Source organism: Salmo salar, chromosome ssa07 (assembly GCF_905237065.1).
Source record: "Salmo salar chromosome ssa07, Ssal_v3.1, whole genome shotgun sequence".
NCBI lineage: Eukaryota > Metazoa > Chordata > Actinopteri > Salmoniformes > Salmonidae > Salmo > Salmo salar.
This window is the reverse complement of record NC_059448.1, coordinates 11543639-11571535: the sequence shown is the minus strand read 5'-3', so window position 1 is coordinate 11571535 and position 27897 is coordinate 11543639. Positions and strand designations below refer to the sequence as shown.

General features: G+C 43.7%; 1 protein-coding gene across 4 annotated transcripts in view; it reads right to left on the bottom strand.

Moving 5' to 3' along the window:
• LOC106608564 (VPS10 domain-containing receptor SorCS2) overlaps window positions 1-27897 on the bottom strand; it is a 500590-nt gene that overhangs the window by 247647 nt on the left and 225046 nt on the right. The window lies entirely within an intron of this gene.

Sequence of the window (27897 nt, the reverse complement as noted above, 5' to 3'; positions counted from 1 at the left end):
ATTAGTACTGCTGTTCAGATAGCAGGATTAACAGGAGAGTTTAATTAGTACTGCTGTTCAGATAGCAGGATTAACAGGAGAGTTTAATTAGTACTGCTGTTCAGATAGCAGGATTAACAGGAGAGTTCATTTAGTACTGCTGTTCAGATAGCAGGATTAACAGGAGAGTTTAATTAGTACTGCTGTTCAGATAGCAGGATTAACAGGAGAGTTCATTTAGTACTGCGGTTCAGATAGCAGGATTAACAGGAGAGTTTAATTAGTACTGCTGTTCAGATAGCAGGATTAACAGGAGAGTTCATTTAGTACTGCTGTTCAGATAGCAGGATTAACAGGAGAGTATAATTAGTACTGCTGTTCAACTAGCAGGATTAACAGGATAATTTAATTAGTACTGCTGTTCAGATAGCAGGATTAACAGGAGAGTTTAATTAGTACTGCTGTTCACTAGCAGGATTGACAGGAGAGTTTAATTAGTACTGCTGTTCAGATAGCAGGATTAACAGGAGAGTTCATTTAGTACTGCTGTTCAACTAGCAGGATTAACAGGAGAGTTCATTTAGTACTGCTGTTCAACTAGCAGGATTAACAGGAGAGTTGAATTAGTACTGCTGTTCACTAGCAGGATTAACAGGAGAGTTTATTTAGTACTGCTGTTCACTAGCAGGATTAACAGGAGAGTTTAATTAGTACTGCTGTTCACTAGCAGGATTAACAGGAGAGTTTAATTAGTACTGCTGTTCACTAGCAGGATTAACAGGAGAGTTTAATTAGTACTGCTGTTCACTAGCAGGATTAACAGGAGAGTTTAATTAGTACTGCTGTTCAACTAGCAGGATTAACAGGAGAGTTTAATTAGTACTGCTGTTCAACTAGCAGGATTAACAGGAGAGTTTAATTAGTACTGCTGTTCACTAGCAGGATTAACAGGAGAGTTTAATTAGTACTGCTGTTCACTAGCAGGATTAACAGGAGAGTTTAATTAGTACTGCTGTTCAGATAGTAGGATTAACAGGAGAGTTAATTTAGTACTGCTGTTCACTAGCAGGATTAACAGGAGAGTTTAATTAGTACTGCTGTTCAGATAGCAGGATTTACAGGAGAGTTTAATTAGTACTGCTGTTCAGATAGCAGGATTAACAGGAGAGTTTAATTAGTACTGCTGTTCACCTAGCAGGATTAACAGGAGAGTTCATTTAGTACTGCTGTTCAACTAGCAGGATTAACAGGAGAGTTCATTTAGTACTGCTGTTCAGATAGCAGGATTAACAGGAGAGTTTAATTAGTACTGCTGTTCAACTAGCAGGATTAACAGGAGAGTTTAATTAGTACTGCTGTTCAGATAGCAGGATTAACAGGAGAGTTTAATTAGTACTGCTGTTCAGATAGCAGGATTAACAGGAGAGTTCATTTAGTACTGCTGTTCAACTAGCAGGATTAACAGGAGAGTTTAATTAGTACTGCTGTTCAGTTAGCAGGATTAACAGGAGAGTTCATTTAGTACTGCTGTTCAGATAGCAGGATTAACAGGAGAGTTTAATTAGTACTGCTGTTAAACTAGCAGGATTAACAGGAGAGTTTAATTAGTACTGCTGTTCAACTAGCAGGATTAACAGGAGAGTTTAATTAGTACTGCTGTTCAACTAGCAGGATTAACAGGTGAGTTCATTTAGTACTGCTGTTCAGATAGCAGGATTAACAGGAGAGTTCATTTAGTACTGCTGTTCAGATAGCAGGATTAACAGGAGAGTTTAATTAGTACTGCTGTTCAGATAGCAGGATTAACAGGAGAGTTTAATTAGTACTGCTGTTCAACTAGCAGGATTAACAGGAGAGTTCATTTAGTACTGCTGTTCAGATAGCAGGATTAACAGGAGAGTTTAATTAGTACTGCTGTTCAGATAGCAGGATTAACAGGAGAGTTCATTTAGTACTGCTGTTCAGATAGCAGGATTAACAGGAGAGTTCATTTAGTACTGCTGTTCAGATAGCAGGATTAACAGGAGAGTTTAATTAGTACTGCTGTTCAACTAGCAGGATTAACAGGAGAGTTTAATTAGTACTGCTGTTCAGATAGCAGGATTAACAGGAGAGTTTAATTAGTACTGCTGTTCACTAGCAGGATTAACAGGAGAGTTTAATTAGTACTGCTGTTCACTAGCAGGATTAACAGGAGAGTTTAATTAGTACTGCTGTTCAGATAGCAGGATTAACAGGAGAGTTTAATTAGTACTGCTGTTCAGATAGCAGGATTAACAGGAGAGTTCATTTAGTACTGCTGTTCAGATAGCAGGATTAACAGGAGAGTTTAATTAGTACTGCTGTTCAGATAGCAGGATTAACAGGAGAGTTTAATTAGTACTGCTGTTCAGATAGCAGGATTAACAGGAGAGTTTAATTAGTACTGCTGTTCACCTAGCAGGATTAACAGGAGAGTTCATTTAGTACTGCTGTTCAACTAGCAGGATTAACAGGAGAGTTCATTTAGTACTGCTGTTCAGATAGCAGGATTAACAGGAGAGTTGAATTAGTACTGCTGTTCACTAGCAGGATTAACAGGAGAGTTGAATTAGTACTGCTGTTCAGATAGCAGGATTAACAGGAGAGTTTAATTAGTACTGCTGTTCAGATAGCAGGATTAACAGGAGAGTTTAATTAGTACTGCTGTTCAGATAGCAGGATTAACAGGAGAGTTTAAGTAGTACTGCTGTTCACTAGCAGGATTAACAGGAGAGTTTAATTAGTACTGCTGTTCAACTAGCAGGATTAACAGGAGAGTTTAATTAGTACTGCTGTTCAACTAGCAGGATTAACAGGAGAGTTTAATTAGTACTGCTGTTCAGATAGCAGGATTAACAGGAGAGTTTAATTTAGTACTGCTGTTCAACTACCCGGATTAACAGGAGAGTTTAATTTAGTACTGCTGTTCAACTAGCAGGATTAACAGGAGAGTTCATTTAGTACTGCTGTTCAGATAGCAGGATTAACAGGAGAGTTAATTTAGTACTGCTGTTCAGATAGCAGGATTAACAGGAGAGTTTAATTAGTACTGCTGTTCAGATAGCAGGATTAACAGGAGAGTTTAATTAGTACTGCTGTTCAGATAGCAGGATTAACAGGAGAGTTTAATTAGTACTGCTGTTCAGATAGCAGGATTAACAGGAGAGTTCATTTAGTACTGCTGTTCAGATAGCAGGATTAACAGGAGAGTTTAATTAGTACTGCTGTTCAGATAGCAGGATTAACAGGAGAGTTCATTTAGTACTGCTGTTCACTAGCAGGATTAACAGGAGAGTTTAATTAGTACTGCTGTTCACTAGCAGGATTAACAGGAGAGTTTAATTAGTACTGCTGTTCAGATAGTAGGATTAACAGGAGAGTTAATTTAGTACTGCTGTTCACTAGCAGGATTAACAGGAGAGTTTAATTAGTACTGCTGTTCAGATAGCAGGATTTACAGGAGAGTTTAATTAGTACTGCTGTTCAAATAGCAGGATTAACAGGAGAGTTTAATTAGTACTGCTGTTCAGATAGCAGGATTAACAGGAGAGTTTAATTAGTACTCCTGTTCACCTAGCAGGATTAACAGGAGAGTTCATTTAGTACTGCTGTTCAACTAGCAGGATTAACAGGAGAGTTTAATTAGTACTGCTGTTCAGATAGCAGGATTAACAGGAGAGTTTAATTAGTACTGCTGTTCAGATAGCAGGATTAACAGGAGAGTTCATTTAGTACTGCTGTTCAACTAGCAGGATTAACAGGAGAGTTAATTAGTACTGCTGTTCAACTAGCAGGATTAACAGGAGAGTTAATTAGTACTGCTGTTCAGATAGCAGGATTAACAGGAGAGTTTAATTAGTACTGCTGTTCAGTTAGCAGGATTAACAGGAGAGTTCATTTAGTACTGCTGTTCAGATAGCAGGATTAACAGGAGAGTTTAATTAGTACTGCTGTTAAACTAGCAGGATTAACAGGAGAGTTCATTTAGTACTGCTGTTCACTAGCAGGATTAACAGGAGAGTTTAATTAGTACTGCTGTTCAACTAGCAGGATTAACAGGAGAGTTTAATTAGTACTGCTGTTCAACTAGCAGGATTAACAGGAGAGTTTAATTAGTACTGCTGTTCAGATAGCAGGATTAACAGGAGAGTTTAATTTAGTACTGCTGTTCAACTAGCCGGATTAACAGGAGAGTTCATTTAGTACTGCTGTTCAACTAGCAGGATTAACAGGAGAGTTCATTTAGTACTGCTGTTCAGATAGCAGGATTAACAGGAGAGTTAATTTAGTACTGCTGTTCAGATAGCAGGATTAACAGGAGAGTTTAATTAGTACTGCTGTTCAGATAGCAGGATTAACAGGAGAGTTTAATTAGTACTGCTGTTCAACTAGCAGGATTAACAGGAGAGTTCATTTAGTACTGCTGTTCAGATAGCAGGATTAACAGGAGAGTTTAATTAGTACTGCTGTTCAGATAGCAGGATTAACAGGAGAGTTCATTTAGTACTGCTGTTCAGATAGCAGGATTAACAGGAGAGTTCATTTAGTACTGCTGTTCAGATAGCAGGATTAACAGGAGAGTTTAATTAGTACTGCTGTTCAACTAGCAGGATTAACAGGAGAATTTAATTAGTACTGCTGTTCAGATAGCAGGATTAACAGGAGAGTTTAATTAGTACTGCTGTTCACTAGCAGGATTAACAGGAGAGTTTAATTAGTACTGCTGTTCAGCTAGCAGGATTAACAGGAGAGTTTAATTAGTACTGCTGTTCAGATAGCAGGATTAACAGGAGAGTTTAATTAGTACTGCTGTTCAGATAGCAGGATTAACAGGAGAGTTCATTTAGTACTGCTGTTCAGATAGCAGGATTAACAGGAGAGTTTAATTAGTACTGCTGTTCAGATAGCAGGATTAACAGGAGAGTTTAATTAGTACTGCTGTTCAGATAGCAGGATTAACAGGAGAGTTTAATTAGTACTGCTGTTCAGCTAGCAGGATTAACAGGAGAGTTCATTTAGTACTGCTGTTCAACTAGCAGGATTAACAGGAGAGTTCATTTAGTACTGCTGTTCAGATAGCAGGATTAACAGGAGAGTTGAATTAGTACTGCTGTTCACTAGCAGGATTAACAGGAGAGTTGAATTAGTACTGCTGTTCAGATAGCAGGATTAACAGGAGAGTTTAATTAGTACTGCTGTTCAGATAGCAGGATTAACAGGAGAGTTTAATTAGTACTGCTGTTCAACTAGCAGGATTAACAGGAGAGTTCATTTAGTACTGCTGTTCAGATAGCAGGATTAACAGGAGAGTTTAATTAGTACTGCTGTTCAGATAGCAGGATTAACAGGAGAGTTTAAGTAGTACTGCTGTTCACTAGCAGGATTAACAGGAGAGTTTAATTAGTACTGCTGTTCAACTAGCAGGATTAACAGGAGAGTTTAATTAGTACTGCTGTTCAACTAGCAGGATTAACAGGAGAGTTTAATTAGTACTGCTGTTCAGATAGCAGGATTAACAGGAGAGTTCATTTAGTACTGCTGTTCAGATAGCAGGATTAACAGGAGAATTCATTTAGTACTGCTGTTCAGATAGCAGGATTAACAGGAGAGTTGAATTAGTACTGCTGTTCACTAGCAGGATTAACAGGAGAGTTTAATTAGTACTGCTGTTCAGATAGCAGGATTAACAGGAGAGTTTAATTAGTACTGCTGTTCAGCTAGCAGGATTAACAGGAGAGTTTAATTAGTACTGCTGTTCAGATAGCAGGATTAACAGGAGAGTTTAAGTAGTACTGCTGTTCACTAGCAGGATTAACAGGAGAGTTTAATTAGTACTGCTGTTCAGCTAGCAGGATTAACAGGAGAGTTTAATTAGTACTGCTGTTCAACTAGCAGGATTAACAGGATAATTTAATTAGTACTGCTGTTCAACTAGCAGGTTAATAAACTGGAGGGATGTGAGCTAGAGGAAGAGGAAGAGGGAGAGGGAGAGGGAGAGAAAGGAAGGAAGGGGAAGAGGAAGATGGAGAGATAGAGGGAAGGAGTGTTACTTGAAATTACAATCTTCACTGGGAAGGGCAATACAAAAATACATTGTTCCTCTCACTTGTACCCTAAGCCACTCTAAAATGTAGAAATAGTGAGAAATGCTCTCTGAAGCGTGATAAAGTATAAATCCTTGTAGTGTATCAGATTGAATAGACAAAATCCAAGGCCGTCCATCTGAGTTATCTGGTTAAAGGTATGTGGGAATAATGGGATTCCTTCAAAGAAAAGAGAAACCTGTACACCGCTCTTGCTCGTATCACTTTTTCATTCAAGCTTATGTGTCGGCCTCTTGGCCTTCGTCAGAGCTTTTCTACTTAATATTAATGAAAATATTGGATTTTGCAGAAAAGTTATTTTTTTATTTAACCTTTATTTAACTAGGCTAATCAGTTAAGAACAAATTATTATTTTACATTGAAGTCCTACCCCAGCCAAACCCTCCCCTCACCCAGACAATTGTGCCCCACCCTATGAGTCTCCCGATCACGGCTGGTTGTGATACAGCCCAGTATCGAACCAGGGGCTGTAGTGACGCCTCTAGCACTGAGACGCAGTGCCTTAGACCGCTGCACCACTCTGGATTCAAGTTACCCACCCTCAAGATAATTTACAGACCATTTCCCATGGCACTATCTGCCTTTCAAAACCTAACTGCAATGCACAGAGTTTCAATAGCATAGAGATACTATGAGGTTTATGCATACACTACATATTCAAATATGCTGACAGTCACCGGTGAAGCCCCAGGGTAATATGTCATACAGTACATATTCACGTATGCTGACAGTCACCGGTGAAGCCCCAGGGTAATATGTCATACAGTACATATTCACGTATGCTGACAGTCACCGGTGAAGCCCCAGGGTAATATGTCATACAGTACATATTCACGTATGCTGACAGTCACCGGTGAAGCCCCAGGGTAATATGTCATAGAGTACATATTCACGTATGCTGACAGTCACCGGTGAAGCCCCAGGGTAATATGTCATTTCCAGAGAACGATGCATGGAGAGAAAATAAAGAGATATAAAAACAGCAGAAGAAAAAAACGTGCTTGCTTTTGTGTGTATCTGAGAGATAGAGAGAGAGAGCGAGAGAGAGAGAGAGATATTTGTGCAAAAGAGGCAGAGATAGACACTGGCTTGGGAAAACAGAGCACGAGCGGAAACACTGTGTTAGGCGCTGATTCAGATTTAATGTCCAAATATGTTAAGGTTGCTCCCAGCGGCTTCCATCTCCAAGAAGAGTAAATGGAGTGCATCGGGCAGACGCAGCGAGCAGACACACCAGTTTAGCGAGGTGTAGACATAGAAGCAGTAATGTAGGAAGAGAGAACATTTTTAGCAATGGTCGAAATGGTTGTAATCAGAAAAGGCAACTTCAGAATGAAGGAGGTGGAATACAGTTTTCAGTGTTAGAGTACCAGAGTGCCTTTTCTGTGTGACTGAATTGAAACGTGCCCAAAACTACCCATATTACAATATAAAGTATTGTGTCATACACGTGGTGTATTGTTTTAGCCAATCAGCATACAGGATCCAAAGTACCCATTTTATAATGAACTCAAGCTCAGGTGGCCAGTGTTAATTAAGACATTTACATTTACATTTAAGTCATTTAGCAGACGCTCTTATCCAGAGCGACTTACAAATTGGTGCATTCACCTTATGATATCCAGTGGAACAACCACTTTACAATAGTGCATCTAAATCTTTTAAGGGGGGGGTTAGAAGGATTACTTTATCCTATCCTAGGTATTCCTTAAAGAGGTGGGGTTTCAGGTGTCTCCGGAAGGTGGTGATTGACTCCGCTGTCCTGGCGTCGTGAGGGAGCTTGTTCCACCATTGGGGTGCCAGAGCAGCGAACAGTTTTGACTGGGCTGAGCGGGAACTGTGCTTCCTCAGAGGTAGGGGGGCCAGCAGGCCAGAGGTGGATGAACGCAGTGCCCTTGTTTGGGTGTAGGGCCTGATCAGAGCCTGAAGGTATGGAGGTGCCGTTCCCTTCACAGCTCCGTAGGCAATCACCATGGTCTTGTAGCAGATGCGAGCATCAACTGGAAGCCAGTGGAGAGAGCGGAGGAGCGGGGTGACGTGAGAGAACTTGGGAAGGTTGAACACCAGACGGGTGTTCAACCTAAGACACATCAGAGATGAAAGCAGAGCTGATGTTCTAGCTCAGAGAGAAAACTGATTTGAAGTCAGAGTTCACACATCAACCCCTATGACTGTGATGCACTTTGATGTCTAGGGGATGTCTGGGGATGTCTATGGGATGTCTGGGGATGTCTAGGGGATGTATAGGGGATGTCTGGGGGATGTCTGGGGATGTATAGGGGATGTGTAGAGGATGTCTGGGGATGTCTAAAGGATGTCTGGGGATGTCTAGAGGATGTCTAAAAGATGTATGGGGATGTCTAGGGGATGTCTAGCGGATGTCTGGGGATGTCTAGAGGATGTCTAGGGGATGTCTAGGGGATGTCTAGAGGATGTCTAGAGGATGTCTGGGGATGTCTGGGGATGTCTAGAGGATGTCTAGAGGATGTCTAGAGGATGTCTGTGGATGTCTAGAGGATGTCTGTGGATGTCTGGGGATGTCTAGGGATGTCTAGAGGATGTATAGGGGATGTCTAGGGATGTCTAGAGGATGTCTAGAGGATGTCTGGGGATGTCTAGAGGATGTCTGGGGATGTCTAGAGGATGTCTGGGGATGTCTAGGGGATGTCTGGGGATGTCTAGGGGATGTCTGGGGATGTCTAGAGGATGTCTGGGGATGTCTAGAGGGTGTCTAGAGGGTGTCTAGAGGGTGTCTAAAATATGTCTGGGGATGTCTAGAGGATATCTGGGGATGTCTGGAGGATGTCTAGAGGATGTCTGTAGGATGTCTGGGAATGTCTAGAGGATGTCTGGGGATGTCTGGAGGATGTCTGGGGATGTCTGGGGATGTCTAGAGGATGTCTGGGGATGTCTGGGGATGTCGGGGGATGTCTAGAGGATGTATAGGGGATGTATAGGGATGTCTAGAGGATGTCTAGAGGATGTCTGGGGGATGTCTGGGGATGTCTAGAGAATGTCTACAGAATGTCTACAGAATGTCTAGAGGATGTCTGGGGATGTCTAGAGGATGTCTGGGGATGTATGGGGATGTCTGGGGATGTCTGGGGATGTCTGGGGATGTCTAGAGGATGTATAGAGGATGTCTGGGGGATGTATAGAGGATGTCTGGGGGATGTCTAAAGGATGTATAGGGGATGTCTAGGGGATGTCTAGAGGATGTCTAGAGGATGTCTAGGGGATGTCTAGGGGATGTCTAGAGGATGTCTAGGGGATGTCTGGGGATGTCTAGAGGATGTCTGGAATGTGTGAGTAGAGGAGCCCAATTTATGCTGGCTGGGGTTCAAATGAACCTTCATGGTAGAACAGAGATATGACTTTTACACATGGAAGAGGTCTCTCTCTCGACAGACATTCAAGCTCGAGATTTTGATTATGACTTGCGAGATCAGGGGATAGCCTAGATTTAGGATGGATTTGAGTTGCGAGCATCATTCTAGACCAGTTCTGCAAACACACAGAGGCACAGACAGATGCTGTCAGTCTGAATCAGGCCCAGGCCGCCAGACGGCCTCGTCGGATCGGGCCTGGACGGAGGGCCAACGTCACAGACTGAGACAGAAGAGAATTGAGCCATATCTGCCGGTGGAATTCAGGCTATTCGGTCATTCAAACACGTTTTTTGTGAAATAGTTTTCTTTTGTTCAATTTAAAAAAAATACAAACTAAAGCCCACAACAAATCTGTCATCCTATAACTCAACGCCACAACAACACAGAGTGTGCAAAAGCTTCAGAAGACTGAAAAAAACATCTCAACTGAAACTTGAATAAAAGAAGGTGGACAATCCTCTTTGAGACATTATTAGTGTCATTACATATCAGTGCCTGCTATTATTGACTAATGAGTGCATTTCAGGAGAAATTGGTCTAATTTAGGCAAGACATTATTTGCTTTTGTGTACGACATAAGGGATCTCAATGATCTCTATCACCCTCCTTGCATCCTTTAGAGACGAATAATGAGAGGATTTTTTGATTTATAGATGGATCGTATAATTGGCCGGGTTGCCATTAAAACACAACCGAGGGACGCCATAACTGTTCCAGCTGATTTAGTGTCATCAGAGCCAGATGCCAGAAATACTATGTGACAGATCACCCCCATCCAAAATGATGGTTGTATATCTTGAGTCTGCTGAGGGAATGATGGGTGGGTTATTTTGGTATATGGCCCTATGCTTTATGACAGTGTCCACTCAGTCTATCAGCCAAAAAAGGTTGACTCCACACCCTGTGATTTACGATTTAAGTGTGTTTATTACGACAACCTCAATTTTGTATCTATTTTATTTCACTTTAACTCCCTTGAGGTTAAAACCTACAGTATTTTGCAACCTATTTTGATCTTCACAAGGTGACCCTGGGCTAGGCTGTTGGTGCCACCGTATGACAATGTGGTAGCCATTTTGAAATGAGAGGCCACTTTTCTTGATCCATCCCTCTCCACTGTTAGTTATGGATGCTATCCTGTCACACACAAACTATCAAAGCCCTCTGTCTGACTGGCGTCTGTTCCTGACTGACAATGTGCTTTACTGCGTCTAGGTTTACGGGCCTCGACATCCATCCATCTGTTTATATTGCGGCTTTCTCCCTCTTTTTGGCAGCGGTACAATGGTTACGGAAGATAAACTGAAGACAGGTTCAGGTGTACCCAGTAAAAATGCTTTATGGTTCTGTGCAGCGACCTCATCGTGTATCAACACAGGAGGATGGATCAGGGCCACTTTCAAAGACCTGTCACATTTTTTCATTTTACCTTCATTTAACTAGGCAAGTCAGTTAAGAACAGATTCTTATTTACAATGACGGCCTACCCCAGCCGAACCCAGACAATGCTGGGCCAACTATGCGCCGCCTTATGGACTCCCAATCACAGCCGGATGTGATACAGCCTGGAATTGAACCAGGGACTGTAGTGACACCTTTTGCACTAAGTACCTTAGACCGCTGCGCCACTCGGGAGCCCTGATGAAGTGTACTCTGAAGTCAACGTGTGAAACCAATGGGAAAGTAGAACAGCTGTCTACAAAAAAGCCAGACAAAACAATCATGATATTTGTTTTGACTGCGATTTCTTTTAAAGGACCTGTGACCTTGTTAGACCCTTATATGACTGCAGGGGGTCCAGACAGACAGACAGACCTAACATGGAACACTGAATCTGAGCGGCTGTGAAAACCTGTGAATGTCTCATTAACTGTGAGAACCTGAGCAATTTACATGTACTTCAAATGTGTGAACCCATGTGGATAGCGGTTGGTCCCCAACTGTGTGAACTTTTCATGGCCTCGGGGTGTCACCTGAATGACTCACACCTCATCAAACAGCGCCCTGCTGAGATGCCTAGGGAGGTGTTATGGTGGTGACATCAAAGCTGTGACATGTGCTCCAATAAAATATTATTTAAAAAAGGTCCTAACTGTAAGAGTAGCAACCAGTGAAGTAAACAAGACACTAATGCAGTAACACCTCCACACAGCTACATCTACCCAGACAAAGGAAGAGTGATATACGGTGCATTCGGAAAGTATTCAGACCCCTTGACTTTTTCCACATTTTGTTACGATACAGCCTTATTTTAAAATGGATTAAATAAAACAATTTCCTCAGCAATATACACATAATACCCCATAATGACGAAGCGAAAACAGGTTTTACATTTACCTTATTTACATAATGATTCAGACCCTTTGCTATGAGACTCGAAATTGATCGCACTTGCATCCTGTTTCCATTGATCATCTTTGAGATGTTTCTACAACTTGATTGGAGTCCACCTGTGGTAAATTCAACTGACTGGACATGATTTGGAAAGGCAAACACCTGTCTATATAAGGTCCCACAGTTGACAGTGCATGTCAGAGCAAAAACCAAGTCATGAGGTTGAAGGAATTGTCTATAGAGCTCTGAGACAGGATTGTGTCGAGGCACAGATCTGGGGAAGGGTACCAAAAATCGGCTGCAGCATGGAAGATCCCCAAGAACACAGTGGACTCAAGATTCTTTCTAGAGCTGGCTGCCCAGCCAAACTGAGCAATTGGGGGAGAAGGGCCTTGGTCAGGGAAGTAACCAACAACCAGATGGCCACTCTGACAGAGCTCTAAAGTTACTCTGTGGAGATGGGACTATGCATAGATTACAACAGAGAGTAGCAGTAGTGTAAAGAGTGGGTAAGGTGTCCTCTGACACCGCCTGGTATAGAGGTGCTGGATGGCAGGAAGCTTGGCCCCAGTGATGTACTGGGCCGTTCGCATTACCCTCTGTAGTGCCTTGCAGTCGGAGGCCGAGCAGTTGCCATACCAGGCAGTGACGCAACCATTCAGGATGCTCTCGATGGTGCAGCTATAGAACCTTTTGAGGATCTGAGGACCCAGTCCAAATCTATTCAGTCTCCTGAGAGGGAATAGGTTTTGTCGTGCCCTCTTCACGACTGTCTTGGTGTGCATGGACCATGTTAGTTTGTTGGTGATGTGGACACCAAGGAACTTGAAGCTCTCAACCTGCTCCACTGCAGCCACGTCAATGAGAATGGTGGCGAGCTCGGTCCTCTTTTTCCTGTAGTCCACAATCATCTCCTTTGTCTTGATCACGTTGAGGGAGAGGTTGTTGTCCTGGCACCACACGGCCAGGTCTCTGACCTCCTCCCTATAGGCTATCTAGTCGTTGTCGGTGAACTTAATGATGGTGTTGGAGTCGTGCCTGGCCGTGTAGTCATGGGTGAACAGGGAGTATAGGAGGGGACTGAGCACGAACCCCTGAGAGGCCCCTGTGTTGAGGATCAGCGTGGCGGATGTGTTGTTACCTACCCTTACCACCTGGGGGCGGCCCGTCATGAAGTACAGGATCCAGCTGCAGACGGAGGTGTTTAGTCCCAGGGTCCTTAGCTTATTGATGAGCTTTAAGGGCACTATGGTGTTGAACGCTGAGCTGTAGTCAACGAATTCTCATATAGGTGTTCCCTTTGTCCAGGTGGGAAAGGGCAGTGTGGAGTGCAATGGAAATTGCATCATCTGTGGATCTGTTGGGGCGGTATGCAAATTGGAGTGGGTCTAGGGTTTCTGGGATGATGGTGTTGATGTGAGCCAATACCAGCCTTTCAAAGCATTTCATGGCTACTGTCACGACTCCCGCCGAAGTCGACCCCTCTCCTTGTTCGGGCGGCGTTCGGCGGTCGACGTCACCGGCTTACTAGTTGCCACCGATCGATGTTTCACTGTTCGTTTGGTTTTGTCTTTATTGTGTACACCTGTTTTGATTTTCCCTAATTATGTTCATTATTTAAACCTCTGCATTTCCTGTTTGTCTTGTCGGTGATTGTTTGTCCGTTTAGTGTAGTTGGAGGTGTTTTCTCCAGACTATGTATTTTATGAGAAGATGGATTGAATAATTTTAGTAAACACGTTTTGTTTACCTTCATCCCTGTGTCCTGCGCCTGACTCCTCCACTTCTCTAAGAATAACCGTTACAGCTACAGACGTGAGTGCTACGGGTCGGTAGTCATTTAGACAGGTTACCTTAGTGTTCTTGGGCACAGGGACTGTGGTGGCCTGCTTAAAACATGTTGGTATTACAGACTCGAACAGGATGAAGTACGGAAATACTATTGAGGGATATAGGTAGCACACACTCTCACTCTGTCACTCTCTCTCTATCTCTCTAGCTCTCTTCCTCTCTCATCCTTCATTTCCTGAACGATGATAGAGAGGCAGTCTGATTTGGAGTTGTGCCATCTCGCTCAGCACAGCTTCCTCAAACTACGGCTCCAGACTCCCTGAGGAGATGTTGGCCCCTGTGGGCCCAGGGAGTTGGGACGACAGTGATATACAGTGCAGCAGAAAGGCCAGGGAGGAGATGTACTGTCAGGGCCAGGAGTGGGGCAGTACATTAGAGAGTGTCAGAACAGTAGAGTCTGAGGATTAGAGTAGAACAGAGTAGAGTTTGGGATGATGTCATTGGGTAAATACAGTAGCATAGTGGAAGAGACAAAGACATGCAGTATAACCCACACAGTACAGTATAACCCACACACTACAGTATAACCCACACAGTGCAGTATAACCCACACAGTACAGTATAACCCACACAGTACAGTATAACCCACACAGTGCAGTATAACCCACACAGTGCAGTATAACCCACACAGTACAGTATAACCCACACAGTGCAGTATAACCCACACAGTGCAGTATAACCCACACAGTGCAGTATAACCCACACAGTACAGTATAACCCACACAGTGCAGTATAACCCGAACAGTACAGTATAACCCACACAGTGCAGTATAACCCACACAGTACAGTATAACCCACACAGTACAGTATAACCCACACAGTACAGTATAACCCACACAGTGCAGTATAACCCACACAGTGCAGTATAACCCTCACAGTGCAGTATAACCCTCACAGTACAGTATAACCCTCACAGTACAGTATAACCCACACAGTGCAGTATAACCCACACAGTGCAGTATAACCCGAACAGTACAGTATAACCCACACAGTGCAGTATAACCCGAACAGTACAGTATAACCCACACAGTGCAGTATAACCCACACAGTGCAGTATAACCCACACAGTGCAGTATAACCCACACAGTACAGTATAACCCGAACAGTACAGTATAACCCGAACAGTGCAGTATAACCCACACAGTGCAGTATAACCCACACAGTGCAGTATAACCCACACAGTACAGTATAACCCACACAGTGCAGTATAACCCGAACAGTACAGTATAACCCACACAGTGCAGTATAACCCACACAGTACAGTATAACCCACACAGTACAGTATAACCCACACAGTACAGTATAACCCACACAGTGCAGTATAACCCACACAGTGCAGTATAACCCTCACAGTGCAGTATAACCCTCACAGTACAGTATAACCCTCACAGTACAGTATAACCCACACAGTGCAGTATAACCCACACAGTGCAGTATAACCCGAACAGTACAGTATAACCCACACAGTGCAGTATAACCCGAACAGTACAGTATAACCCACACAGTGCAGTATAACCCACACAGTGCAGTATAACCCACACAGTGCAGTATAACCCACACAGTACAGTATAACCCGAACAGTACAGTATAACCCGAACAGTGCAGTATAACCCACACAGTGCAGTATAACCCACACAGTGCAGTATAACCCACACAGTGCAGTATAACCCACACAGTGCAGTATAACCCACACAGTACAGTATAACCCACACAGTGAGGTATAACCCACACAGTGCAGTATAACCCACACAGTACAGTATAACCCACACGTGTGCAAATTAATATATACCCACGAGAGGAGAAAAATAGTTATTTTTACCCCTCTTTTTAAAGACACAATATAATTTAACTATAACAACAATGATTCACATGACCCAAATATTTCACATTCATAAATAATTTCATGAAACAATATTACTGAAGGAAGAACACAGTTATGCTATGTCGACTCACTGACAGTCACGCAGCCAATAGCAACGTGCAGCTGGGAGAACACCACCCGTACAGCATGCCATGTGAACCAATCGGGCGGCTAGCCAACCGGGCGGCTAGCCAACCGAGATGAGAGGGAGGGTCAGGCCAGGTAAGTGCACTCAGGAGTGGAGGATGGGCTCTCTGAAGTGTGCTACAGAGCTACTGGAGCACAGTAATTGGGGACGAGGGCCACTGTCAAAACAAAGACTGCTTATGAGAGCTCCCTCGGGGCCCCCCATCTCTTTTTCCCGTTTGTCTGTTTCAGAACAAGGATCTGCAGTATTTGTGACTCAACATATTCCCAAGAGACTCCCCACTTGGAGCTACCAGTGAAGAATAGAAATGATGTCACCTACGTGACTGTCTCATCACTATGGACAAAGTTTTCCACAACTTGGTAATATCTAAAATCTGAAATAGGCTCCAGAGGACCGGCACCTTTCAGTAGTCTACCATCAACCTTTCAGTAATCTACCATCAACCTTTCAGTACTCTACCATCAACCTTTCAGTACTCTACCATCAACCTTTCAGTACTCTACCATCAACCTTTCAGTAATCTACCATCAACCTTTCAGTAATCTACCATCAACCTTTCAGTAATCTACCATCAACCTTTCAGTAATCTACCATCAACCTTTCAGTAATCTACCATCAACCTTTCAGTACTCTACCATCAACCTTTCAGTACTCTACCATCAACCTTTCAGTACTCTACCATCAACCTTTCAGTAATCTACCATCAACCTTTCAGTAATCTACCATCAACCTTTCAGTAATCTACCATCAACCTTTCAGTACTCTACCATCAACCTTTCAGTACTCTACCATCAACCTTTCAGTACTCTACCATCAACCTTTCAGTACTCTACCATCAACCTTTCAGTACTCTACCATCAACCTTTCAGTAATCTACCATCAACCTTTCAGTACTCTACCATCAACCTTTCAGTACTCTACCATCAACCTTTCAGTACTCTACCATCAACCTTTCAGTACTCTACCATCAACCTTTCAGTACTCTACCATCAACCTTTCAGTAATCTACCATCAACCTTTCAGTACTCTACCATCAACCTTTCAGTACTCTACCATCAACCTTTCAGTAATCTACCATCAACCTTTCAGTACTCTACCATCAACCTTTCAGTAATCTACCATCAACCTTTCAGTAATCTACCATCAACCTTTCAGTAATCTACCATCAACCTTTCAGTACTCTACCATCAACCTTTCAGTACTCTACCATCAACCTTTCAGTACTCTACCATCAACCTTTCAGTAATCTACCATCAACCTTTCAGTACTCTACCATCAACCTTTCAGTAATCTACCATCAACCTTTCAGTACTCTACCATCAACCTTTCAACATTCTATACGTGTCAGGTTTGACAGCCATGTTTTGAATGTTTCTGACACTGTGACCCCCTGAATCAGAGGCTTATGAACAGCCCCATATAGATGCCCTCAGGGGCCCACATGGTTCTTACCAGACACTATCTGACAAGACCTTCCTTTTGTCAGTCTGATATGGGATCAGAACTGTCATCATTGGTTTTACACCAGATAGGTGCAGTGAAATGTGTTGTTTTTACAGGGTCAGCAATAGTAGTACGGCGCCCCTGGAGCAAATTCGGGTTAAGTGCCTTCCTCAGGGGCACATCGAAATATTTTTCACCTTGTTGGCTTGGGTATTCGAACCAGCAACCTTTCCATTACTGGTCCAACGCTCTAAGTGCTAGGCTCCCTGCCGCCTATATGAACCCTGGATGGGCATTTTGGCTGCGGCGTTAACTTCAACATTTCCTCCTCTCCTGAACATTAAATGATTGCTCTTCAGTTCAGCCAGAAGCTGTACCTACACAGGTAGAACTCAAAGAGAACTTGAGCTATCACAGTGGTTAGTGAACGTCTACCATTACAGAATATTCTCTATGTAATAACTTCTTTATAGAAACAACTGAATTTTGAAAGGCAGCAGAAAGTCAGCGGTCACTACATATGTGTTGATGGAATACAGGACATCAGTTATGTCTTCATCAAGTCCCAATAAGCAATAATTGTTATATAAAAACCATAGGGCGGAATATGAGACAGCTTTGATGTTTTATTTCAATTCACTGGCGTGGACTGTGAAAGCAGATTTGAAATGAGAGTAAAAATATGATCTGATGATCCTCAGAAGCTAGAGCTATAATGCAAATCCTTCTTTTCCACATCTCTTTGAGATTGGATCGGCACATCGCCTTGCATATCCTTAAGGAACGACATTAAACACTGTCTCTTAAAGAGGAACATGGAAATGGATTTAAATCATTAATTAAATTAATTTAAAAAGGAATACATTCTCCCACCAATTGCAAATAACCAAATTTTGGTATTTTCCACACGCTCATGAAAATGCATCTGGTTCACCCAGTGCACATAATTATAGAAATCGAAATCCAACATTGCATATTCAATTTACTAATAAAATTGTTTCTTAACAAGCTCAGTTTGAACCCCAGAATGTGTCATATAAGCCTGCCATTGCTAGAGAACACACTCTACCACCCTGTAATATATGCGGGAGAAGAAAGAGACATTTGCATATCACAATTATCGTTGTCAACTTTGAATCTAATCAACATTGAGATGAAAATGCGCCTCGCGTTAAGGCCAGCTGGGTTGTTTTCCTGTGACTTTAGTGTAACCTTCTCTACTCAGAAGTACTTTGGCCCAAGAGAAGTCGGAGCCAAGCTAAAGTGACTCCTCATTAGCATCTCTACCCATTGGCTATAGTTTGTTAGTGTTTGCATAACTGTCTGCTGGCTAATGGAGCCGGTGGATGTCTCACTCGCCCACCTGATGGCCAAGAGGTACTCAGGTAGTTTAGAACGAGAGGCGGTGGGAGAGAGGGAGGGAGAGGTGGTGGGAGAGAAAGAGAGAAGGAGAGGCGGTGGGAGAGAGGGAGGGAGAGGTGGTGGGAGAGAAAGAGAGAAGGAGAGGTGGTGGGAGAGAGGGAGGGAGAGGTGGTGGGAGAGAGAGAGGGAGGGAGAGGTGGTGGGAGAGGTGGTGGGAGAGAGAGAGGGAGGGAGAGGTGGTGGGAGAGAGGGAGGGAGGGAGAGGTGGTGAGAGAGAGGGAGGGAGAGGTGGTGGGAGAGAGGGAAGGAGAGGTGGAAGGAGAGAGGGAAGGAGGGAGATGGAGAAGTGAATGAAGAGGTAGTTGAAACAGTGTTGAGAGGTGAGAAGAGTTGCCGTGAGGCAGCTTTTGATTACATCAGGTATCTCCTTCAACTCTGTGACACAGAATAAAACGGGACTCATTCTGAAGGGAAAAAATCTTCAAGTTTACTTTTGATAGCTTTTCAGTATGCACCCTTCTGTGAAGAGCCATCATAATGTATAGTTCTGGTCTGTGTGTGTGTGTGTGTGTGTGTGTGTGTGTGTGTGTGTGTGTGTGTGTGTGTGTGTGTGTGTATGTATGTTTGACTTTGCATCAGTGTGCGTCAAAGTCCCTCACGACCACTTCCTCATCCTAATCTGGTAAAGATGACTCCACCGCCGCCCACATCCACCGGTTAGATCCGGCTCAGTGGAGGAGCCGACAGTGTCATTAGTCCCCCCACCCACCCCTCGCCGTAACCCCCCACCCCTCCACCCACGCACCCATGTCCCAAATTAATACAGGAAGGCAGGGCTTTAATTGGGAACATTTATCTAAATGACATCCTCATGAAGACCTTTGGGGACAGGCTACGCCGAGCTCCGCACACTCCCGATATCATTCATTATGGCTCATCCCTGTGTGTCGTGTGCCTCTGTGTGTGTGCATGTGTGTGTGCGCGTGTGTGTGCATGTGTGTGTGCGTGTGTGTGCGCATTCATGTGAGAAAGAAAGAAAGAAAGAAAGAAAGAAAGAAAGAAAGAAAGAAAGAAAGAAAGAAAGAATGAGGAACAGAAGAGTAAGAGCATCCTTCAGCTGTATCTGCTGTATACATGAATCTGTATACATGTAGCCTAGTGGTTATGGTGTTGGACTAGTAACCAGCAGGTAACCTAGTGGTTAGAGCGTTGGACTAGTAACCAGCAGGTAACCTAGTGGTTAGAGCGTTGGGCCAGTAACCAGCAGGTAACCTAGTGGTTATGGTGTTGGACTAGTAACCAGCAGGTAGCCTAGTGGTTAGAGCGTTGGGCCAGTAACCAGCAGGTAGTCTAGTGGTTATGGTGTTGGGCTAGTAACCAGCAGGTAGTCTAGTGGTTAGAGCGTTGGACTAGTAACCAGCAGGTAGTCTAGTGGTTAGAGCGTTGGGCTAGTAACCAGCAGGTAGTCTAGTGGTTAGAGCGTTGGACTAGTAACCAGCAGGTAACCTAGTGGTTATGGTGTTGGGCCAGTAAACAGCAGGTAGTATAGTGGTTATGGTGTTGGACTAGTAACCAGCAGGTAGTCTAGTGGTTAGAGCGTTGGACTAGTAACCAACAGGTAACCTAGTGCTTAGTGTTGGGCTAGTAACCAGCAGGTAGTATAGTGGTTATGGTGTTGGACTAGTAACCAGCAGGTAGTCTAGTGGTTAGAGCGTTGGACTAGTAACCAACAGGTAACCTAGTGCTTAGTGTTGGGCTAGTAACCAGCAGGTAGTCTAGTGGTTATGGTGTTGGACTAGTAACCAGCAGGTAACCTAGTGGTTAGAGCGTTGGGCCAGTAACCAGCAGGTAGCCTAGTGGTTAGTGTTGGGCTAGTAACCAGTAGGTAGCCTAGTGGTTAGAGCGTTGGACTAGTAACCAGCAGGTAGTATAGTGGTTATGGTGTTGGACTAGTAACCAGCAGGTAACCTAGTGGTTATGGTGTTGGACTAGTAACCAGCAGGTAACCTAGTGGTTATGGTGTTGAACTAGTAACCAGCAGGTAGTCTAGTGGTTATGGTGTTGGACTAGTAACTAGCAGGTAGTCTAGTGGTTATGGTGTTGGACTAGTAACCAGCAGGTAGTCTAGTGGTTAGAGCGTTGGACTAGTAAACAGCAGGTAGTCTAGTGGTTATGGTGTTGGACTAGTAACCAGCAGGTAGTCTAGTGGTTATGGTGTTGGACTAGTAACCAGCAGGTAGTCTAGTGGTTAGAGCGTTGGACTAGTAAACAGCAGGTAGTCTAGTGGTTATGGTGTTGGACTAGTAAACAGCAGGTAGTCTAGTGGTTATGGTGTTGGACTAGTAACCAGCAGGTAGTCTAGTGGTTATGGTGTTGGACTAGTAAACAGCAGGTAGTATAGTGGTTATGGTGTTGGGCCAGTAAACAGCAGGTAGTATAGTGGTTATGGTGTTGGACTAGTAACCAGCAGGTAGTATAGTGGTTATGGTGTTGGACTAGTAACCAGCAGGTAGTCTAGTGGTTATGGTGTTGGACTAGTAACCAGCAGGTAGTCTAGTGGTTATGGTGTTGGACTAGTAACCAGCAGGTGGTATAGTGGTTATGGTGTTGGACTAGTAACCAGCAGGTAACCTAGTGGTTATGGTGTTAGACTAGTAAACAGCAGGTAGTCTAGAGGTTATGGTGTTGGACAAGTAACCAGCAGGTAACCTAGTGGTTATGGTGTTGGACTAGTAAACAGCAGGTAGTCTAGTGGTTATGGTGTTGGACTAGTAACCAGCAGGTAACCTAGTGGTTATGGTGTTGGACTAGTAACCAGCAGGTAGTCTAGTGGTTATGGTGTTGGACTAGTAACCAGCAGGTAGCCTAGTGGTTATGATGTTGGACTAGTAACCAGCAGGTAGCCTAGTGGTTATGGTGTTGGACTAGTAACCAGCAGGTAGCCTAGTGGTTATGGTGTTGGACTAGTAACCAGCAGGTAGTCTAGTGGTTATGGTGTTGGACTAGTAACCAGCAGGTAGCCTAGTGGTTATGGTGTTGGACTAGTAACCAGCAGGTAGCCTAGTGGTTAGAGCGTTGGACTATTAACCAGCAGGTAGTATAGTGGTTATGGTGTTGGGCTAGTAACCAGCAGGTAGTCTAGTGGTTATGGTGTTGAACTAGTAACCAGCAGGTAGTATAGTGGTTATGGTGTTGTACTAGTAACCAGCAGGTAACCTAGTGGTTATGGTGTTGGACTAGTAACCAGCAGGTAGCCTAGTGGTTAGAGCGTTGGACTATTAACCAGCAGGTAGTATAGTGGTTATGGTGTTGGACTAGTAACCAGCAGGTAGCCTAGCGGTTATGGTGTTGGACTAGTAACCAGCAGGTAGCCTAGTGGTTATGGTGTTGGACTAGTAACCAGCAGGTAGTCTAGTGGTTATGGTGTTGGACTAGTAACCAGCAGGTAGCCTAGTGGTTATGGTGTTGGACTAGTAACCAGCAGGTAGCCTAGTGGTTATGGTGTTGGACTAGTAACCAGCAGGTAGTCTAGTGGTTATGGTGTTGGGCCAGTAAATAAGAATTTGCTCTTAACTGACTTGCCTTTTTAAATAAAGGTTAAAATATAAAGATGTGCCATGGTAGAGTATGTCTATATTATGAGGGGATCCATCAGTCCGGTGACTATCTCACTCTGTGTGTGAGCCATACATACACTACATTTATGTGGACACCTGCTCGTCCAACATCTCATTCCAAAACCATGGAGTTTTGCTATAGGTTCCACTCCAATAGATGTTGGAACATTGCTGTGGGGACTTGCTTCCATTCAGCCACAAGACCATTAGTGTTAGCAATCTATTCGAAATGTGTTCGATGGGGTTGTCGTCAGGGCTCTGTGCAAGCCAGTCAAGTTCTTCCACACCGATCTCGACAAACCATTTCTGAATGGACAACGTTTTGTGCACGGGGGCATTGTCATGCTGAAACAGGAAAGGGCCTTCCCCAAACTGTTCCCACAACGTTGGAAGCACAGAATCGTCTAGAAAGTAATTGTATGTGGTAGTGTTAAGATTTCCCTTCACTGGAACTAAGGGGCCTAGCCCAAACCATAGAAAACAGCCCCAGACCATTATTATTCCTCCTCCACCAAACTTTACAGTTGGCACTATGCATTGGGCAGGTAGCGGTCTCCTGGAATCCACCAAACCCAGATTCGTCCTTCAGACTCCCAGATTGCGAAGCGTTATTCATCACTCCAGAGAACGTGTTACAGTTGACCGCAGCAGCTCTAGCAGGGCAGAAATTTTACAAACTGACTTGTTGGAAAGGTGGCATCCTATGATGGTGCCACGTTGAAAGTCACTGAGCTCTTCAGTAAGGCCATTCTACTGCCAATGTTTGTCTATGGAGATTGCATGGCGGTGTGCTTGATTTTATACACCTGTCAGCAACGGGTGGGACTGAAACAGCCGAATCCACTAATATGAAAGGGTGTCCACATACTTTTGTATATATAGTGGATCTACAGATGTAGGATCATTATTTGAACCAGTTTGTTACAGTAGGAAAATAATCCTGCAGCAAGAGGAAATGTGAATTATTATGTGAACTTTAATGAGTGGACATTTTTGTAGGGGTTGATACATTTTTAGTAAGGGAAAATCAAGTCTGAAATTTCTAATTGGAAATTACAAACTTCAGAAGCCTTATAAAACCTCAAATACACTACAAGTTTTACATTTCCTGCATTTCAGGAAAGTTCCCCTGCAACAGGGTGATCAAATTAAGATCCTACATCTCTAAGTGAAAGACTGTTTGTTTGTGCTCAGCGGGTGTGTAGATATGAAGATAAAACACTACTTTACTCATTTAGTGTCTTTTAATCATCAGACAAATTACAGAACATCTTGTCTATCTTCTCCTCACTGAATCTCAGTAACCACTCCAAGGCATGTCGGGATAACAGCAAAATTACTAAGAGAAAAATGACTAATTTTCTTCCTTGAAATCGATAACAACGTGAGTTCTTTTCTCAGCCTTTTAAATACGCTAATCTGTCCACAAAAAAAGCCAATTACATGTCTCATTAAAAGAGTGTTAAGGAAAGACAAAACAATATTACTGGCATTAGTCAGTAAGACTGATATTTAGACACAGCAGGGACAGTTTAGAAACACTAAAACCTGGCACCATTACTGAAGACCCACAGAGCATTATGAAAGGCATCAGTAGCAGTAGAATAAAGATCTGTAGAGCTGCGCATGACAACAACACACAAAAGTGATTGACAGGAGTTCTCTGTCACTTATCTCAAAGTTCTCTTGAAGTCCTTCCCTTTCCAGGCTCCAATAGACATATTCTGACTTCACAAAGAGAATAAGCTATTTATTCCCCGATACAGGTATACAGACCAAACGTAGGTAGAGTTGTATTTCTAACCTTTGACATTTTGTTGAAATGTTGGAGTTCTCCAAACAAAAAGTTCACTTTTTTGGAAAATAGGATTCAGTGATCCAATTACAGTTGAGAAAGAGTTCAGAGGTCACTGTGGGTCAGTGCTAGTAGTACCACAGTTGCAGGGTGGAGAAGTAGGCCTATCTACACTAGTAAGCCCACCCCATTAGCCAGCTGAGCTAAAGCCTGAGCATAAGCTTTGGGAGCTAACTCCAGTCCTCAGGTCTACAGGGAAGGTTGCTCCACAGAGCAGTGAACATCATGGAATCCTTCACATCCCGCAACCCTACCAACCCAACCCATCACCACGGCAAGCCTTGAGGGTCTTCGCCTTTCATCAAAGCCCGGATGGGCATCCCCCATCCCTGCTGTGTGCCAGCGCATCATTCGTCCAGGGCGTTCCAAAAGAACCCACAGGAGCTATTTATTGGCTGTGATCAAACAACCAACGTAAAGAAGATTACAACATGAAAGGAGCCTTACTGTCTTTGAACCAGCCGATGGGTGTAGTAGTGTATATTGAGCGATCTTCTGACTGTGCAACTCTCCACGGATACAGTTGGATATGGAGAGGCATGACTGAGATTAGATCAACGATGATGAAGGAAGTTCAACACCAGGACCAAGTAAGCCTCGGTTCTGACAGTTCTGGACCTTCTCTTCCGAACTGTTCACCTCTAGATAATCCTGATTGGCGTGTCTTTATCGCCCTCTTACCCTCTCTATCTATCTTTTTACATTTTAATCTCATCAATTTGACCTTTGACCTAACGCGGACAGGACTGACAGATGTCAGATGCCCCGCCCCTTCCTGATGTCAGAGGCGAGGTCTCCTGGGTAAGCGGCCCGCGCTGACATCCAACAAACCTAAGACAAACCAATATGTCAGAGAAACCATCTCTGACAACTGTATCACTTTGCCTTCTCCCTGAAATGAATCAGACCCTACATACTTCTATTAGTGTTAACAGCGGTAGGTCTCATGGTGCATTTGATGGTTCTAACGTCTATTTATTAAGCCAGTTAGGATATGTTGGATAATACTAAGGAGAAGTGTCTTGTGAGAAGTAATATAATGTACTGTAGCATATGAAATGTTTTTTTGTGCAAGGGCAGGTGAGTGTGTATTTTGTATTTTGTATTTGTATTTGTGTTTATTATGGATCCCCATTAGCTCCTGCCAAAGCAGCAGCTACTCTTCCTGGGGTTTATTATGGATCCCCATTAGTTCCTGCCAAAGCAGCAGCTACTCTTCCTGGGGTTTATTATGGATCCCCATTAGTTCCTGTCAAAGCAGCAGCTACTCTTCCTGGGGTTTATTATGGATCCCCATTAGTTCCTGCCAAGGCAGCAGCTACTCTTCCTGGGGTTTATTATGGATCCCCATTAGTTCCTGCCAAGGCAGCAGCTACTCTTCCTGGGGTTTATTATGGATCCCCATTAGTTCCTGCCAAGGCAGCAGCTACTCTTCCTGGGGTTTATTATGGATCTCCATTAGTTCCTGCCAAGGCAGCAGCTACTCTTCCTGGGGTTTATTATGGATCCCCATTAGTTCCTGCCAAGGCAGCAGCTACTCTTCCTGGGGTTTATTATGGATCCCCATTAGCTCCTGCCAAGGCAGCAGCTACTCTTCCTGGGGTTTATTATGGATCTCCATTAGTTCCTGCCAAGGCAGCAGCTACTCTTCCTGGGGTTTATTATGGATCCCCATTAGTTCCTGCCAAGGCAGCAACTACTCTTCCTGGGGTTTATTATGGATCCCCATTAGTTCCTGCCAAGGCAGCAGCTACTCTTCCTGGGGTTTATTATGGATCCCCATTAGTTCCTGCCAAGGCAGCAGCTACTCTTCCTGGGGTTTATTATGGATCCCCATTAGTTCCCTGCCAAGGCAGCAGCTACTCTTCCTGGGGTTTATTATGGATACCCATTAGTTCCTGCCAAGGCAGCAGCTACTCTTCCTGGGGTTTATTATGGATCCCCATTAGTTCCTGCCAAGGCAGCAGCTACTCTTCCTAGGGTTTATTATGGATCCCCATTAGTTCCCTGCCAAGGCAGCAGCTACTCTTCCTGGGGTTTATTATGGATCCCCATTAGTTCCTGCCAAGGCAGCAGCTACTCTTCCTGGGGTTTATTATGGATCCCCATTAGTTCCCTGCCAAGGCGCAGCTTCTCTTCCTGGGGTTTATTATGGATCCCCATTAGTTCCTGCCAAGGCAGCAGCTACTCTTCCTGGGGTCCAAAAACATTAAGGCAGTTTATACAATTTTATTACAATATATTGCCAGATTTCACAACACACTGTGTGCCCTCAGGCCCCTACTCCACCACTACCACATATCTACAGTACTAAATCCATGTGTACGTGTGTGTGTAGTGCGTATGTTATCATGTGTGTGTATGCATGTGTCTGTGCCTATGTTTGTGTTGCTTCACAGTCCCCGCTGTTCCATAAGGTGTATTTTTATCTGTTTTTTCAATCTGATTCTACTGCTTCCATCAGTTACTTGATGTAGAATAGAGTTCCATGTAGTCATGGCTCTATGTAGTTCTGTGGCCTCCCATAGTCTGCTCTGGACTTGGGGATTGATTGTGAAGAGACCTCTGGTGGCATGTATTGTGGGGTATGTATGGGTGTGTGAGCTGTGTGCTAGTAGTTTAAACAGACAGCTCGGTGCATTCAGCATGTCAATACCTCTCATAAATAAGTAGTGATGAAGTCAATCTCTCCTCTACTTTGAGCCAGGAGAGATTGACATGCATATTATTAATATTAGCTCTCTGTGTACATCCAAGGGCCAGCCATGCTGCCCTGTTCTGTGTGTGTTGGGGGGGGGGGGGGATTGGTCTCATCTCCCACATGGGGGTTGTCAGAGTGTTGATGACTCATAATAACAGAGTGATCTTTCTCCCAGGGTGCAGAACGTGTGGCTGGCGGGAGGCCCGATATGGAAACGCCACAGTGTCCTCCAGGGTAACGCCCTCAGCTCTCATCAGCATCTGCCATGTCTCTGAGAGGAGCGGGACACACAACCACTGGGCACACACACAAAGACATGCCACACAAAACACACACAAATACACTCATACACACACACACACACACACACATGCTGTGCACACATTACAATTCAACTCACGCAATCACATATTTAAAATTCCAGTACAACTATTTTAAATATTGATGAAGGAGAAAAATAACTGATCGCTTTGAAAGACAACTGGTAGTGAATTGTTTCCTCAACACCTAGAAGATGCGGTTAATGCAGATAATTAAGTTGAACAATTAAGTTTTTCCACGACTTAAAATGATTCTGCCCTATAGTGCTTTATTATGTCAGTGTGTTTTAATACTGTAGAGTGGGTACTGGTTAGTTCAACAAAGCCCCTCTATGTTGCTGTCCGTGGTGCTGAAACAGCATAGCCTCCATTCCGGCTCAACCCCACATGCCACCATCTTGGCTCCATTCACAACAGACGCATTCCTCCCCAGGTGTGAGCCAACAACCACTTCATCACCCACTTCATCACCTTGTTATTCATTGTTAAAAAAAGGAACATTTGTGGAAAGCCCATTTAGATTAAAAGGCCCACGCCTTGCCTGTCCTTCGATGAATGCTAAAAACATTGGGTGTTAAAAGCATTCAGCCTCATTTACGTAATTGCATTAGAAGCACACTTCGGCTTCCTGAATTATAATGTCAGAATTTGCCGACAGTGGACTTTTGCAGACCCATGCTGAAAGTAATACGGTAAAATACTTATTGGCCGGCAATCAAAAGTGACATCACTTGATATTAGCCCACGATGCTGTGCATAAGGCCTAGTGGGTAGACACATGAAGAAGGAGACGATGGCCTAGTGGGTAGACACATGAAGAAGGAGACGATGGCCTAGTGGGTAGACACATGAAGAAGGAGATGATGGCCTAGTGGGTAGACACATGAAGAAGGAGACGATGGCCTAGTG